This window comes from Cherax quadricarinatus, unplaced genomic scaffold (assembly GCF_038502225.1).
Source record: "Cherax quadricarinatus isolate ZL_2023a unplaced genomic scaffold, ASM3850222v1 Contig22, whole genome shotgun sequence".
Classification (NCBI taxonomy): domain Eukaryota; kingdom Metazoa; phylum Arthropoda; class Malacostraca; order Decapoda; family Parastacidae; genus Cherax; species Cherax quadricarinatus.
The window spans coordinates 563,446-582,500 of NW_027195048.1; positions in this window are offsets into that span (position 1 = coordinate 563,446).

A 19,055-nucleotide genomic window follows, 5' to 3' on the forward strand; every position below is an offset into this window, starting at 1 on the left:
CCTGTAAACATGCAACCTAATGTATCCCAGAACCAGTAAACCTGCAACCTAATGTATCCCAGAACCTGTAAACCTGCAACCTAATGTATCCCAGAACCTATAAACCTGCAACCTAATGTATCCCAGAACCTGTAAACCTGCAACCTAATGTATCCCAGAACCCGTAAACCTGCAACCTAATGCATCCCAGAACCTGTAAACCTGCAACCTAATGTAACCCAGAACCTGTAAACCTGCAACCTAATATATCCCAGAACCTGTAATCCTGCAACCTAATATATCCCAGAACCTGTAATCCTGCAACCTAATGTATCCCAGAACCTGTAAACCTGCAACCGAATGTATCCCAGAACGTGTAAACCTGCAACCTAATGTATCCCAGAACCCGTAAACCTGCAACCTAATGTATCACAGAACCTGTAAACCTGCAACCTAATGTATTCCAGAACCTGTAAAACTGCAACCTAATGTATCCAAGAACCTGTAAACCTGCAACCTAATGTATCCCCGAACCTGTAAACCTACAACCTAATGTATCCAAGAACCTGTAAACCTGCAATCTAATGTATCCCAGAACCTGTAAACCTGCAACCTAATGTATCCCAGAACCTGTAAACCTGCAAGCTAATGTATCCCAGAACCCGTAAACCTGCAACCTAATGTATCCCAGAACCTGTAAACTTGCTACCTAATGTATCCTAGAACCTTAAAACCTGCTACCTAATGTATTACAGAACCTGTAAACCTGCAACCTAATGTATCCCAGAACCTGTAAACCTGCAACATAATGTATGTCAGAACATGTAAACTTGCAACCTAATGTATCCCAGAACCTGTAAACCTGCAACCTAATGTATTACAGAACCTGTAAACCTGCAACCTAATGAATCCCAGAACCCGTAAAAGTGCAACCTAATGTATCCCAGAACCTGCAACCTAATGTATCCCAGAACCCTTAAACCTGCAACCTAATGTATACCAGAACCCGTAAACCTGCAACCTAATGTATCCCAGATCCTGTAACTGACTAACCATACCCCCGGCCGGGATTGAACCCGCGGTCATAGAGTCTCAAAACTCCAGCCCGTCGCGTTAGCCACTAGACCAGATCCTGTAAACCTGCAACCTAATGTATCCCAGAACCCGTAAACCTGCAACCTAATGTATCGCAGAACCCGTAAACCTGAAACCTAATGTATCCCAGAACCTGTAAACCTGCAACCTAATGTGTCCAATAACCTGTAAACCTGCAACCTAATGTATCCCCGAACCCGTAAGCCAGTAACCAAATGTATCCCAGAATCCGTAAACCTGCAACCTAATGTATCCCAGAACCCGTAAACCTGCAAGCTAATGTATCCCAGAACCCGTAAACCTGCACCCTAATGTTTCCCAGAACCCATAAACCTGCAACTTAATGTATCCCTGAACCTGTAAACCTGCAACCTAATGTATCCCACAACCTGTAAACCTGCAACCTAATGTATCCCAGAACCCGTAAACCTGCAACCAAATGTATCCCAGAACTTGTAAAACTGCAACCTAATGTATCACATAACCCGTAAACCTGCAACCTAATGTATCCCAGAACCCGTAAACCTGCAATCTAATGTATCCGAGAACCCGTAAACCTGCAACCTAATGTGTCCGAGAAACTGTAAACCTGCAACCTAATGTATCCCAGAACCCGTAAACCTGAAACCTAATATATCCCAGAACGCGTAAACCTGCAACCTAATGTATCCCAGAACCTGTGAAATTGCAACCTAATGTATCCCAGAACCTGTAAACCTGCAACCTAATGTATCCCAGAACCCGTAAACCTGCAACCTAATGTATCCCAGAACCCGTAAACCTGCAACCTAATGTATCCCAGAACCCGTAAACCTGCAACCTAATGTATCCCAGAACCCGTAAACCTGCAACCTTATGTATCCCAGAACGCGTAAACCTGCAACCTAATGTATCCCAGAACCTGTAAACCTGCAACCTAATGTATCCCAGAACCTGCAAACCTGCAACCTAATGTATCCCAGAACCCGTAAATCTGCAACCTAATGTATCCCAGAACCCGTAAACCTGCATCCTAATGTATCCCAGAGCCTGCAAACCTGCAACCTAATGTATCCCAGAACCTGCAAACCTGCAAACCTGCAACCTAATGTATCCCAGAACCCGTAAACCTGCAACCTAATGTATCCCAGAACCCGTAAATCTGCAACCTAATGTAACCCAGAACCCGTAAACCTGCAACCTAATGTATCCCAGAACCCGTAAACCTGCAACTTAGTATATCCCAGAACCTGCAAACCTAATGTATTCCAGAACCTGCAAACCTGCAACCTAATGTATCCCAGAACCCGTAAACCTGCAGCTTAATGTATCCCAGAACCCGTAAATCTGCAACCTAATGTATCCCAGAACCTGTAAACCTGCAACCTAATGTATCCCAGAACCTGTAATCCTGCAACCTAATGTATCCCAGAACCTTTAAACCTGCAACCGAATGTATCCCAGAACCTGTAAACCTGCAACCTAATGTATCCCAGAACCCGTAAACCTGCAACCTAATGTATCCCAGAACCTGTAAACCTGCAACCTAATGTATCCCAGAACCTGTAAAACTGCAGCCTAATGTATCCAAGAACCTGTAAACCTGCAACCTAATGTATCCCCGCACCTGTAAACCTGCAACCTAATGTATCACAGATCCTATAAACCTGCAACCTAATGTATCCCAGAACCTGCAAACCTGCAACCTAATGTATCCCAGAACCTGTAAACCTGCAATCTAATGTATCCCAGAACCTGTAAACCTGCATCCTAATGTATCCCAGAACCTGTAAACCTGCAACCTAATGTATCCCAGAACCCATAAACCTGCAACCTAATGTATCCCAGAACCTGTAAACTTGCAACCTAATGTATCCTAGAACCTTTAAACCTACAACCTAATGTATTACAGAACCTTTAAACCTGCAACCTAATGTATCCCAGAACCTGTAAACCTGCAACCTAATGTATGTCAGAACCTGTAAACTTGCAACCTAATGTATCCCAGATCCTGTAAACCTGCAACCTAATGTATTACAGAACCTGTAAACCTGCAACCTAATGAATCCCAGAACCCGTAAAAGTGCAACCTAATGTATCCCAGAACCTGCAACCTAATGTATCCCAGAACCCTTAAACCTGCAACCTAATTTATCCCAGAACCTGTAAACCTGCAATCTAATGTATCCCAGATCCTGTAACTGACTAACCATACCCCCGGCCGGGATTGAACCCGCGGTCATAGAGTCTCAAAACTCCAGCCCGTCGCGTTAGCCACTAGACCAGATCCTCTAAACCTGCAACCTAATGTATCCCAGAACTCGTAAACCTGCAACCTAATGTATCCCAGAACCTGTAAACCTGCAACCTAATGTATCCGAGAACCCATAAACCTGCAACCTAATGTATCCCAGAACCCGTAAACCTGAAACCTAATGTATCCCAGAACCTGTAAACCTGCTACCTAATGTATCCAATAACCTGTAAACCTGCAACCTAATGTATCCCCGAACCCGTAAGCCTGTAACCTAATGTATCCCAGAATCCGTAAGCCTGCAACCTAATGTATCCCAGAATCCGTAAACCTGCAATCTAATGTATCCCAGAACCCGTAAACCTGCACCCTAATGTTTCCCAGAACCCATAAACCTGCAACTTAATGTATCCCAGAACCTGTAAACCTGCAACCTAATGTATCCCAGAACCCGTAAACCTGCAACCTAATGTATCCCAGAACCCGTAAATCTGCTACAAATGTATCCCAGAACTCGTAAAACTGCAACCTAATGTATCCCATATCCCGTAAACCTGCAACCTAATGTATCCCAGAACCTCTAAACCTGTAACCTAATGTATCCCAGAACCTGTAAACCTACAACCTAATGTATCCCAGAACCTGTAAACCAGCAACCTAATGTATCCCAGAACCTGTAAACCTGCAACCTAATGTATCCCAGAACCTGAAAACCTGCAACCTAATGTAACCCAGAACCAGTAAACCTGCAACCTAATGTATCCCAGAACCTGTACACCTGCAAAGTAATGTATCCCAGAACCTGTAAACCTGCAACGTAATGTATCCCAGAACCCGTAAACCTGCAACCTAATGTAACCCAGAACCTGTAAACCTGCAACCTAATGTATCCCAGAACCTGTAAACCTGCAAAGTAATGTAACCCAGAACCTGTAAACCTGCAACCTAATGTATCCCAGAACCTGTAAACCTGCAACCTAATGTAACCCAGAACCTGTAAACCTGAAACCTAATGTATCCCCAGAACTTGTAAACCTGCAAAGTAATGTAACCCAGAACCTGTAAACCTGCAACCTAATGTATCCCAGAACCTGTAAACCTGCAACCTAATGTAACCCAGAACCTGTAAATCTGCAACCTAATGTATCCCAGAACCTGTAAACCTGCAAAGTAATGTAACCCAGAACCTGTAAACCTGCAACCTAATGTATCCCAGAACCTGTAAACCTGCAACCAAATGTATCCCAGAACCTGTAAACATGCAACCTAATGTATCCCAAAACCAGTAAACCTGCAACCTAATGTATCCCAGAACCTGAAAACTTGCAACCTAATGTATCCCAGAACCTATAAACCTGCAACCTAATGTATCCCAGAACCTGTAAACCTGCAACCTAATGTATCCCAGAACCCGTAAACCTGCAACCTAATGCATCCCAGAACCTGTAAACCTGCAACCTAATGTGTCCCAGAACCTGTAAACCTGCAAAGTAATGTAACCCAGAACCTGTAAAACTGCAACCTAATGTATCCCAGAACCCGTAAACCTGCAACCTAATGTAACCCAGAACCTGTAAATCTGCAACCTAATGTATCCCAGAACCTGTAAACCTGCAAAGTAATGTAACAAAGAACCTGTAAACCTGCAACCTAATGTAACCCAGAACCTGTAAACCTGCAATTTAATGTATCCCAGAACCTGTAAACCTGCAAAGTAATGAAACCCAGAACCTGTAAACCTGCAACCTAATGTATCCCAGAACCTGTAAACCTGCAACCTAATGTTACCCAGAACCTGGAAACCTGCAACCTAATGTATCCCAGAACCTGTAAACCTGAAAAGTAATGTAACCCAGAACCTATAAACCTGCAACCTAATGTATCCCAGAACCTGTAAACCTGCAACCTAATGTAACCCAGAATCTGTAAACCTGCAACCTAATGTATCCCAGAACCTGTAAACCTGCAACCTAACGTATCCCAGAACATTTAAACCTGCAACATAATGTATCCCAGAACTTGTAAACCTGCAACCTAATGTAACCCAGAACCTGTAAACCTGCAACCTAATGTATCCCAGAACCTGCAAACCAACAAAGTAATGTAACCCAGAACCTGTAAACCTGCAACCTAATGTATCCGAGAACCCGTAAACCTGCAACCTAATGTAACCCAGAACCTGTAAACCTGCAACCTAATATATCCCAGAACCTGTAATCCTGCAAAGTAATGTAACGCAGAACCTGTAAACCTGCAACCTAATGTATCCCAGAACCTGTAAACCTGCAACCTAATGTAACCCAGAACCTGTAAACCTGCAACCTAATGTATCCCAGAACCTGTAAACCTGCAAAGTAATGTAACCCAGAACCTGTAAACCTGCAACCTAATGTATCCCAGAACCTGTAAACCTGCAACCTAATGTATCCCAGAACCTGTAAACATGCAACCTAATGTATCCCAGAACCAGTAAACCTGCAACCTAATGTATCCCAGAACCTGTAAACCTGCAACCTAATGTATCCCAGAACCTATAAACCTGCAACCTAATGTATCCCAGAACCTGTAAATCTGCAACCTAATGTTTCCCACAACCCGTAAACCTGCAACCTAATGCATCCCAGAACCTGTAAACCTGCAATCTAATGTATCCCAGAACCTGTAATCCTGCAACCTAATGTATCCCAGAACCTGTAATCCTGCAACCTAATGTATCCCAGAACCTGTAATCTGCAACCTAATGTATCCCAGAACCTGTAAACCTGCAACCTAATGAATCCCAGAACCTGTAAACATGCAACCTAATGTATCCCAGAACCTGTAAACCTGCAACCTAATGTATCCCAGAACCTCTAAACCTGTAACCTAATGTATCCCAGAACCTGTAAACCTACAACCTAATGTATCCGAGAACCTGTAAACCTGCAACCTAATGTATCCCAGAACCTGTAAACCTGCAACCTAATGTATCCCAGAACCTGAAAAGCTGCAACCTAATGTAACCCAGAACCTGTAAACCTGCAACCTAATATATCCCAGAACCTGTACACCTGCAACCTAATGTATCCCAGAACCTGTATACCTGCAACCTAATGTATCCCAGAACCTGTAAACCTGCAACCTAATGTATCCCAGAACCTGAAAACCTGCAACCTAATGTATCCCAGAACCTGTAAACCTGCAACCTAATGTATCCCAGAACCCGTAAACCTGCAACCTAATGTAACCCAGAACCTGTAAATCTGCAACCTAATGTATCCCAGAACCTGTAAACCTGCAAAGTAATGTAACAAAGAACCTGTAAACCTGCAACCTAATGTAACCCAGAACCTGTAAACCTGCAATCCAATGTATCCCAGAACCTGTAAACGTGCAAAGTAATGAAACCCAGAACCTGTAAACCTGCAACCTAATGTATCCCAGAACCTGTAAACCTGCAACCTAATGTTACCCAGAACCTGTAAACCTGCAACCTAATGTATCCCAGAACCTGTAAACCTGAAAAGTAATGTAACCCAGAACCTATAAACCTGCAACCTAATGTATCTCAGAACCTGTAAACCTGCAACCTAATGTAACCCAGAGTCTGTAAACCTGCAACCTAATGTATCCCAGAACCTGTAAACCTGCAACCTAACGTATCCCAGAACCTTTAAACCTGCAACATAATGTATCCCAGAACTTGTAAACCTGCAACCTAATGTAACCCAGAACCTGTAAACCTGCAACCTAATGTATCCCAGAACCTGCAAACCAACAAAGTAATGTAACACAGAACCTGTAAACCTGCAACCTAATGTATCCCAGAACCTGTAATCCTGCAAAGTAATGTAACGCAGAACCTGTAAACCTGCAACCTAATGTATCCCAGAACCTGTAAACCTGCAACCTAATGTAACCCAGAACCTGTAAACCTGCAACCTAATGTATCCCAGAACCTGTAAACCTGCAAAGTAATGTAACCCAGAACCTGTAAACCTGCAACTTAATGTATCCCAGAACCTGTAAACCTGCAACCTAATGTATCCCAGAACCTGTAAACATGCAACCTAATGTATCCCAGAACCAGTAAACCTGCAACCTAATGTATCCCAGAACCTGTAAACCTGCAACCTAATGTATCCCAGAACCTATAAACCTGCAACCTAATGTATCCCAGAACCTGTAAACCTGCAACCTAATGTATCCCAGAACCCGTAAACCTGCAACCTAATGCATCCCAGAACCTGTAAACCTGCAACCTAATGTATCCCAGAACCTGTAAACCTGCAACCTAATATATCCCAGAACCTGTAATCCTGCAACCTAATATATCCCAGAACCTGTAATCCTGCAACCTAATGTATCCCAGAACCTGTAAACCTGCAACCGAATGTATCCCAGAACGTGTAAACCTGCAACCTAATGTATCCCAGAACCCGTAAACCTGCAACCTAATGTATCACAGAACCTGTAAACCTGCAACCTAATGTATTCCAGAACCTGTAAAACTGCAACCTAATGTATCCAAGAACCTGTAAACCTGCAACCTAATGTATCCCCGAACCTGTAAACCTACAACCTAATGTATCCCAGAACCTGTAAACCTGCAGTCTAATGTATCCCAGAACCTGTAAACCTGCAACCTAATGTATCCCAGAACCTGTAAACCTGCAAGCTAATGTATCCCAGAACCCGTAAACCTGCAACCTAATGTATCCCAGAACCTGTAAACTTGCTACCTAATGTATCCTAGAACCTTTAAACCTGCAACCTAATGTATCCCAGAACCTGTAAACCTGCAACCTAATGTATTACAGAACCTGTAAACCTGCAACCTAATGAATCCCAGAACCCGTAAAAGTGCAACCTAATGTATCCCAGAACCTGCAACCTAATGTATCCCAGAACCCTTAAACCTGCAACCTAATGTATACCAGAACCCGTAAACCTGCAACCTAATGTATCCCAGATCCTGTAACTGACTAACCATACCCCCGGCCGGGATTGAACCCGCGGTCATAGAGTCTCAAAACTCCAGCCCGTCGCGTTAGCCACTAGACCAGATCCTGTAAACCTGCAACCTAATGTATCCCAGAACCCGTAAACCTGCAACCTAATGTATCGCAGAACCCGTAAACCTGAAACCTAATGTATCCCAGAACCTGTAAACCTGCAACCTAATGTGTCCAATAACCTGTAAACCTGCAACCTAATGTATCCCCGAACCCGTAAGCCTGTAACCAAATGCATCCCAGAATCCGTAAACCTGCAACCTAATGTATCCCAGAACCCGTAAACCTGCAAGCTAATGTATCCCAGAACCCGTAAACCTGCACCCTAATGTTTCCCAGAACCCATAAACCTGCAACTTAATGTATCCCTGAACCTGTAAACCTGCAACCTAATGTATCCCACAACCTGTAAACCTGCAACCTAATGTATCCCAGAACCCGTAAACCTGCAACCAAATGTATCCCAGAACTCGTAAAACTGCAACCTAATGTATCACATAACCCGTAAACCTGCAACCTAATGTATCCCAGAACCCGTAAACCTGCAATCTAATGTATCCGAGAACCCGTAAACCTGCAACCTAATGTGTCCGAGAAACTGTAAACCTGCAACCTAATGTATCCCAGAACCCGTAAACCTGAAACCTAATATATCCCAGAACGCGTAAACCTGCAACCTAATGTATCCCAGAACCTGTGAAATTGCAACCTAATGTATCCCAGAACCTGTAAACCTGCAACCTAATGTATCCCAGAACCCGTAAACCTGCAACCTAATGTATCCCAGAACCCGTAAACCTGCAACCTAATGTATCCCAGAACCCGTAAACCTGCAACCTAATGTATCCCAGAACCCGTAAACCTGCAACCTTATGTATCCCAGAACGCGTAAACCTGCAACCTAATGTATCCCAGAACCTGTAAACCTGCAACCTAATGTATCCCAGAACCTGCAAACCTGCAACCTAATGTATCCCAGAACTCGTAAATCTGCAACCTAATGTATCCCAGAACCCGTAAACCTGCATCCTAATGTATCCCAGAGCCTGCAAACCTGCAACCTAATGTATCCCAGAACCTGCAAACCTGCAAACCTGCAACCTAATGTATCCCAGAACCCGTAAACCTGCAACCTAATGTATCCCAGAACCCGTAAATCTGCAACCTAATGTATCCCAGAACCCGTAAACCTGCAACCTAATGTATCCCAGAACCCGTAAACCTGCAACTTAGTATATCCCAGAACCTGCAAACCTAATGTATTCCAGAACCTGCAAACCTGCAACCTAATGTATCCCAGAACCCGTAAACCTGCAGCTTAATGTATCCCAGAACCCGTAAATCTGCAACCTAATGTATCCCAGAACCTGTAAACCTGCAACCTAATGTATCCCAGAACCTGTAATCCTGCAACCTAATGTATCCCAGAACCTTTAAACCTGCAACCGAATGTATCCCAGAACCTGTAAACCTGCAACCTAATGTATCCCAGAACCCGTAAACCTGCAACCTAATGTATCCCAGAACCTGTAAACCTGCAACCTAATGTATCCCAGAACCTGTAAAACTGCAGCCTAATGTATCCAAGAACCTGTAAACCTGCAACCTAATGTATCCCCGAACCTGTAAACCTGCAACCTAATGTATCACAGATCCTATAAACCTGCAACCTAATGTATCCCAGAACCTGCAAACCTGCAACCTAGTGTATCCCAGAACCTGTAAACCTGCAATCTAATGTATCCCAGAACCTGTAAACCTGCATCCTAATGTATCCCAGAACCTGTAAACCTGGAACCTAATGTATCCCAGAACCCATAAACCTGCAACCTAATGTATCCCAGAACCTGTAAACTTGCAACCTAATGTATCCTAGAACCTTTAAACCTACAACCTAATGTATTACAGAACCTTTAAACCTGCAACCTAATGTATCCCAGAACCTGTAAACCTGCAACCTAATGTATGTCAGAACCTGTAAACTTGCAACCTAATGTATCCCAGATCCTGTAAACCTGCAACCTAATGTATTACAGAACCTGTAAACCTGCAACCTAATGAATCCCAGAACCCGTAAAAGTGCAACCTAATGTATCCCAGAACCTGCAACCTAATGTATCCCAGAACCCTTAAACCTGCAACCTAATTTATCCCAGAACCTGTAAACCTGCAATCTAATGTATCCCAGATCCTGTAACTGACTAACCATACCCCCGGCCGGGATTGAACCCGCGGTCATAGAGTCTCAAAACTCCAGCCCGTCGCGTTAGCCACTAGACCAGATCCTGTAAACCTGCAACCTAATGTATCCCAGAACTCGTAAACCTGCAACCTAATGTATCCCAGAACCTGTAAACCTGCAACCTAATGTATCCGAGAACCCATAAACCTGCAACCTAATGTATCCCAGAACCCGTAAACCTGAAACCTAATGTATCCCAGAACCTGTAAACCTGCTACCTAATGTATCCAATAACCTGTAAACCTGCAACCTAATGTATCCCCGAACCCGTAAGCCTGTAACCTAATGTATCCCAGAATCCGTAAACCTGCAACCTAATGTATCCCAGAATCCGTGAACCTGCAATCTAATGTATCCCAGAACCCGTAAACCTGCACCCTAATGTTTCCCAGAACCCATAAACCTGCAACTTAATGTATCCCAGAACCTGTAAACCTGCAACCTAATGTATCCCAGAACCCGTAAACCTGCAACCTAATGTATCCCAGAACCCGTAAATCTGCTACAAATGTATCCCAGAACTCGTAAAACTGCAACCTAATGTATCCCATATCCCGTAAACCTGCAACCTAATGTATCCCAGAACCCGTAAACCTGCAATCTAAGGTATCCCAGAACCCGTAAACCTGCAACCTAATGTATCCGAGAACCCGTAAACCTGCAACCTAATGTATCCGAGAATCTGTAAACCTGCAACCTTATGTATCCCAGAACCCGTAAACCTTCAACATAATATATCCCAGAACGCGTAAACCTGCAACCTAATGTATCCCAGAACCTGTGAAATTGCAACCTAATGTATCCCAGAACCTGTAAACCTGCAACCTAATGTATCTCAGAACCCGTAAACCTGTAACCTAATGTATCCCAGAACCCGTACACCTGCAACCTAATGTATCCCAGAACCCGTAAACCTGCAACCTAATGTATCCCAGAACCCGTAAACCTGCAACCTAATGTGTCCCAGAACCCGTAAACCTGCAACCTAATGTATCCCAGAACCCGTAAACCTGCAACCTTATGTATCCCAGAACCCGTAAACCTGCAACCTAATGTATCCCAGAACCCGTAAACCTGCAACCTAATGTATCCCAGAACCTGCAAACCTGCAACCTAATGTATCCCAGAACCCATAAACCTGCAACCTAATGTATCCCAAAACCCGTAAATCTGCAACCTAATGTATCCCAGAACCCGTAAACCTGCATCCTAATGTATCCCAGAGCCTGCAAACCTGCAACCTAATGTATCCCAGAACCTGCAAACCTGCAAACCTGCAAACCTGCAACCTAATGTATCCCAGAACCCGTAAACCTGCAACCTAATGTATCCCAGAACCCGTAAATCTGCAACCTAATGTATCCCAGAACCCGTAAATCTGCAACCTAATGTATCCCAGAACCCGTAAACCTGCAACTTAATGTATCCCAGAACCTGCAAACCTGCAACCTAATGTATCCCAGAACCTGCAAACCTGCAACCTAATGTATCCCAGAACCCGTGAACCTGCAACTTAATGTATTCCAGAACCCGTAAATCTGCAACCTAATGTATCCCAGAACCTGTAAACCTGCAACCTAATGTATCCCGGAACCCGTAATCCTGCAACCTAATGTATCCCAGAAGTCAGAACTCGACTCAGCTAAAATTTGATGTAAATCACATTAATTATAATGATAATATTAGGAGCCCAAGTGCTATAAATCAACAGTCACAAAAGATCTTTCAGGTAAACATAAAGACTGTAAGAATGTAAATTTTATTAATCAGATTGTTTTGTGTGAAATAACTAGAGAAGTTCTCCTCTGACCAGAACTTTGTCGCAAAGTTTCATTTTATTGTGTTATCCCAGGTTAAATCTGTATAATATATATTTATGTGCACAATAATATCTTTGTACTCTCAAAACCATTATAAAAACATTTGTATGTTATGGTCTTTAAGCTTAAATAAAACTTAATTATTTATATGAATATTTAAACCTTAAATGCGTGGCAATCTTACTTACAGAAAAGTTTGGATTGATATTGTCAGGTGTGTGTTCCTTTCTTCTTGGAATTTTAAAATGTTGGTTCTCATGTGATGATTTCTGATTGTTACATCTGACTGACTTCATCCATTAATGTTGCCAACCTGATTATGGAAATTCTGAGCAAATAGTTAACTTCTTAAGAAGCAAATACACACACACACGCACACACACACATACACACACACACACACACACACACACACACACACACACACACACACACACACACACACACACACACACACACACAGTGTAGTGGGTCACAGGCGCCAGGCTCCGAGAATCTTAGTGCTTTTAGGGCGTGTTTTAGCAGCTAGAAGCAACCAGTGTTAGTGACAACGTCAGTGAACAACCCTACAAGTGATAACCAGTGTATTAGCAAACATAAATAAAGTGAAGGCGAGAGAAAGCCTGAAATTATACAACAAAATTTCAAAGCGCCAGTCGTTGAGGCTTAGTTGGCACCTGTTGCCACATTGTTACACATATACAAAGTACAAATCGAGTGACTAAAGAGAAAAGACCAAATAGAATTAAGAGAGGCATAAAGTGATAACCAGTGTATTAGCAAACATAAATAAAGTGAAGGCGAGAGAAAGCCTGAAATTATACAACAAAACAACAATTATACAACAAAATTTCAAAGCACCAGTCGTTGAGGCCTAGTTGGCACCTGTTGCCACATTGTTACACATATACAAAATACAAATCGAGTGACTAAAGAGAAAAGACCAAATAGAATTAAGAGAGGGTGGCTAACGACAAAATGTGATGTAGCACACAGAGTGAACAAGCTAGCCAGAAAGGGGATATATATATATATACATACATATACATAAATATATATAAGCAGAGGTGGTGGCAGCAGTAGGCCTGAGGGAGTAGCGCCGCCATAACAGGCTGGGTGTCATCACAAATAAGTAGTGTACTTACCCAAAGTGAAGTGTAAATTATAAAAGTAGCAGTATACAAGTGATAAGTGTGGTAAATGAGGACTCAAAAGGGCAACGAGATAAGTATAGCGAAGAAGCCAGCGGCGGAAGGGCGAGGTGCACGAGTCATCGTACAGCAAGCATCGTACAGCGAGCATCGTACATCAGGCATCTGGATGGACGTCCCCTCTGACCAGTAACGTACAAATCACCTGTTTGTGGTTGGGGGAAGTCTGAGTGATAGAGCCGGCCCAGCGGTCACTGGTAACTCGATATCTAAACCCTGCTCCAGAGCGATTATCATACACACAACACCTAGCAGTAGTAGGAAGATAAACTTTGTAGGAGTAAGGATTAAGCAGGAGGATTAAGTCGTGGCTAATGGGACTACAGCTCTGACAACAGTTTCGAGAGATAATGGTCTAGGACACAAAGACAGTACAATCTGAGAAGCAAGTACTGGGTACACATGTAACTACTTTCAGTGTTAATGGTATCTCATTAGTATTATGGATACACAGAAGTGAATTGTATTTCTGGGACATATAAACAACTGACGTGCTCACACACACACACACGCGCGCACACACATACACACTCGGGGCCAGGAGCTGGGTCTCGACCCCTGGAACCACAACTAGGTGAGTACACACAGCTGATCCTTGGAATTTGACCGCCTCCCCCACAGACCTCTTACCTTTCCCCTCCCTCGCGTTTCTCCCTCTCAATACCCTCTTTCCCTCCTTTCTCCCTCTCTCTTTCTCTCCCTCTCCCTCTCTTTCTCCCTCTCTCTACCCTTTCTCTCCCCCTCACATTTCTCTCTCTCCCCCTTGGTCTTATCCCTCACCCCCATACTCTCTCCTCTCTCTCCCTCTTTCTACCCTTTCTCTCTCCTCTCTCTCCCTCTTTCTACCCTTTCTCTCTCTCCCCCACACCCTCTCCCTCCTCTACACATGTAGTAAAGGGTAGTACATAACTGGGTGAAAGAATGACTTGTTAACACACGCTAGTATTATAATTATTAGAACTACTCTCAGGGTTAGTGGTATCTCATTAGTATTACGGATACACAGAAGTGAATTGTATTTCTGGGACATATAAACAACTGACGTGCTCACACACACACACACGCGCGCACACACATACACACTCGGGGGCCAGGAGCTGGGTCTCGACCCCGAAACCACAACTAGGTGAGTACACACAGCTGATCCTTGGAATTTGACTGCCTCCCCCACAGACCTCTTACCTTTTCCCTCCCTCGCGTTTCTCTCTCTCATAGCCTTCTTCCCTCCTTTCTCCCTCTCTCTCTCTTTCTCTCCCTCTCCCTCTCCCTCTCTTTCTCCCTCTCTCTACCCTTTCTCTCCCCCCTCACATTTCTCTCCCTCCCCCTTGGTCTTATCCCTCACCCCCATACTCTCTCCTCTCTCTCCCTCTTTCTACCCTTTCTCTCTCCTCTCTCTCCCTCTTTCTACCCTCTCTCTCTCTCCCCCACACCCTCTCCCTCCTCTAGCCTTCTGTCTGTGGTAATAAGAAGTAAAAAAAAAAAAAAAAAAAAAAAAAATGGGTGGCCTTAGAGGACGGAAACCCAGAGATCTGGTGGACGAACCAGGGAGGAAAGACTGGGAGCTAGAGCTCCAAAAAAGGGAGGAAGAGTGAGGAAGGAAGATAGTAGAGCTTGGTAAGAAAATGGAGGAGCGGATAGCTGAAGAGTGCAGGAAGTGGGAAGTACAGGTCTTAGCAGCAGAAGCTAGGATACAGTGCTTAGAAGAGAAACTGCAAAGCCTGAAACAGATTAGAGAGACAAATGACAATTCAGGTGTGACATCAGGAAATTCAAAGTCAGGCGCAGACAAGGGGATGGTAAGCAACAACGGAGACATGCCGAGCATGAAGGCCCTATCAGACCCACGTGGGGCCAGGGAAAAGACGACGAGCACACTAAGATCAAACGACAGGTCCGAAAACAATGAAGGTATGCTATATGCAGAGATTCTAACAGCCAACTGCAGTAGCAAGGGACAGCTGGTCAGGAAAGACAGTCCACTGAGAATAGAAGTTTCAGATATGACAGGGACTGAAGGCAAGAACATGTCAATGGAAGGAAATAAAATGCCTCAGAGGACGCAGATGGAGACTCAGTGGGAGGAGGAAAGGGCGAGGTCAGTTTTTGTGTACAGGCTCCAAGAAGCCAAGGGGGCCAACTTTGAAGAAATAAAACAGGAGGAGAAAAAAATGATTGAAGGCATCATGAAAACAATAGGGGAGGGCAATATGACCCAGGTGACAAATTTTCAGAGAATTGGGTGGTTTGCTAGTGGAAGGATACGGCCTGTCAGAGTAACTTTCAAGGAAGAAACAGTTCGAACCAGGATTCTGCAAGAGAAAGCAAGACTGAGGGACAAAGAGGGGTACCAGAGAGTATACCTCGACCGCGACAGAACACAAGAAGAAAGGACTACACTGAAAGAGAGGGTACAGAGACGCAAGGAGGAACGAGAAGCAATGAAAATGAGCAGGACCCAGACACAGGAGGAAGGGCAAACACACCCCACAGAATCTCCCACCAAAAGACTCCACCCGCGACATTCCCAACGCAACTGAGCAACCTATACTACAACCCACTCACTGTTCCCTCTGCCACCAATCCCCATATCACAAACCTCACCCCAACAGCTGTCCCTTATGGGCATTCTGACCCCACCCCCATCAACACAAACCCCACCTACACCACAGCCCCATATAGGCCCCCACCAAGGCTCTTGCTCCCCCAACCCCAATATTCTTGCATGACCACAATGATAGAAAAGAAACTAAAGGTTTGGCACACAAACGTGGATGGAATAATGAATAAACATGAGGAGTGGAATGAAAGAATCAGTGAAAAATCCCCAGACATCATAGCAGTCACAGAAACAAAACTCGATGAGACAATAACACACAATCTTCCCAACAGGATATCAGATCCTGAGGAAAGATAGAAGGAGTAGAGGGGGAGGAGGGGTTGCACTGCTCATAAAACACCGATGGGGATTTGAGGAAATGGAAGGCATGGACATGATTGGAGAAAGAGACTACACTGTAGGTACAGTTCAGTCCGGAGAACATAAAGTAGTCATTGGAGTGATGTATAACCCACCACAGAACTGCAGGAGGCCAAGAGAGGAGTACGAAGTAAACAACAGGGTGATGGTGGACACACTGGCTGAGGTGGCAAGAAGAGCTCACTCGAGCAGAGCAAAGTTACTGGTAATGGGCGATTTCAACCACAGGGAGATCGACTGGGAAAACCTGGAGCCACATGGGGGTCCCGAAACATGGAGAGCCAAGATGATGGATGTGGTACTTGAAAACCTCATGCATCAACATGTCAGGGACACAACCAGAGAGAGAGGGGAGGATGAGCCAGCAAGACTGGATCTTGTGTTCACCCTGAGCAGTTCAGACATTGAGGACATCACTTATGAGAGGCCCCTTGGAGCTAGCGATTATGTGGTTCTGAGTTTTGACTATATAGTAGAGTTACAAGTGGAGAAGGTAACAGGAACTGAAGGGGAAAGGCCAAACTATAAAAGGGGGGACTACACAGGTATGAGAAACTTCCTGCAGGAGGTTCAGTGGGACAGAGAAATGGTAGGAAAATCAGTAAACGAGATGATGGAATATGTGGCAACAAAGTGCAAGGAGGCAGAGGAAAGTTTTGTTCCCAAGGGAAACGGAAATAATAGGAAGACCAAAACGAGTCCTTGGTTTACCCGAAGGTGTAGGGAGGCAAAAACTAAGTGCAACAGAGAATGGAAAAGGTACAGGAGGCATAGGACCCAGGAAAACAAGGAGATTAGTAGAAGAGCCAGAAACGAGTATGCACAGATAAGGAGGGAGGCCCAGCGACAGTATGAAAACGACATAGCATCGAAAGTCAAATCTGACCCGAAACTGCTGTATAGCCACATTAGGAGGAAGACAACAGTCAAGGACCAGGTGATAAGGCTGAGGAAAGAAGGTGGAGAACTCACAAGAAACGATCAAGAGGTATGTGAGGAGCTCAACACGAGATTTAAGGAAGTATTTACAGTAGAGACAGGAAGGACTCTGGGGGGACAGACCAGATGGGGACACCAGCAAGGAATACACCAACAAGTGTTGGACGACATACATACAGATGAGGAGGAGGTGAAGAAACTGCTAAGGGACATCGATACCTCAAAGGCAATGGGACCAGACAACATCTCCCCGTGGGTCCTTAGAGAGGGAGCAGATATGTTGTGCGTGCCACTTACCACAATCTTCAACACATCCCTGGAAACTGGGCAACTACCTGAGGTATGGAAGACGGCAAATGTAGTTCCCATTTTTAAAAAAGGAGACAGAAAAGAGGCACTAAACTATAGACCTGTGTCATTGACGTGTATAGTATGCAAAATTATGGAGAAGATTATCAGGAGGAGAGTGGTGGAGCACCTGGAACGGAACAGGAGTATAAATGCCAACCAGCACGGATTCACGGAAGGCAAATCCTGTGTCACAAACCTTCTGGAGTTTTATGATAAAATAACAGAAGTAAGACAAGAGAGAGAGGGGTGGGTTGATTGCATCTTCTTGGACTGCAAGAAGGCCTTCGACACAGTTCCTCACAAGAGGTTACTGAAAAAGCTAGAAGATCAGGCACACATAACAGGAAAGGCACTGCAATGGATCAGAGAATACCTGACAGGGAGGCAACAACGAGTCATGGTACGTGACGAGGTGTCAGAGTGGGCGCTTGTGACAAGCGGGGTTCCACAGGGGTCAGTCCTAGGACCTGTGCTGTTCTTGGTATATGTGAACGACATAACGGAAGGGATAGACTCAGAAGTGTCCTTGTTTGCAGATGATGTGAAGTTAATGAGAAGAATCAAATCGGATGAGGATCAGGCAGGACTACAAAGAGACCTGGACAGGCTGCAAGCCTGGTCCAGCAACTGGCTCCTTGAGTTTAACCCTGCCAAATGCAAAGTCATGAAGATTGGGGAAGGGCAAAGAAGACCGCAGACACAATATAGTTTAGATGGCCAAAGACTGCAAACCTCACTCAAGGAAAAAGATCTGGGGGTGAGTATAACACCGAGCATATCTCCTGAGGCGCACATAAATCAGATAACTGCTGCAGCATACGGGCGCCTGGCAAACCTACGGATAGCGTTCCGATACCTCAGTAAGGAGTCGTTCAAGACCCTGTATACCATTTACGTCAGGCCCATACTGGAGTATGCAGCACCAGTTTGGAATCCACACCTAGTCAAGCACGTCAAGAAATTAGAGAAAGTGCAAAGGTTTGCAACAAGACTAGTCCCAGAGCTACGGGGATTGTCCTACGAAGAAAGGTTGAGGGAAATCGGCCTGACGACACTGGAGGCCAGGAGGGTCAGGGGAGAGATGATAACGACATATAAAATACTGCGCGGAATAGACAAGGTGGACAAAGACAGGATGTTCCAGAGATGGGACACAGACACAAGAGGTCACAATTGGAAGTTGAAGACTCAGATGAATCGAAGGGATGTTAGGA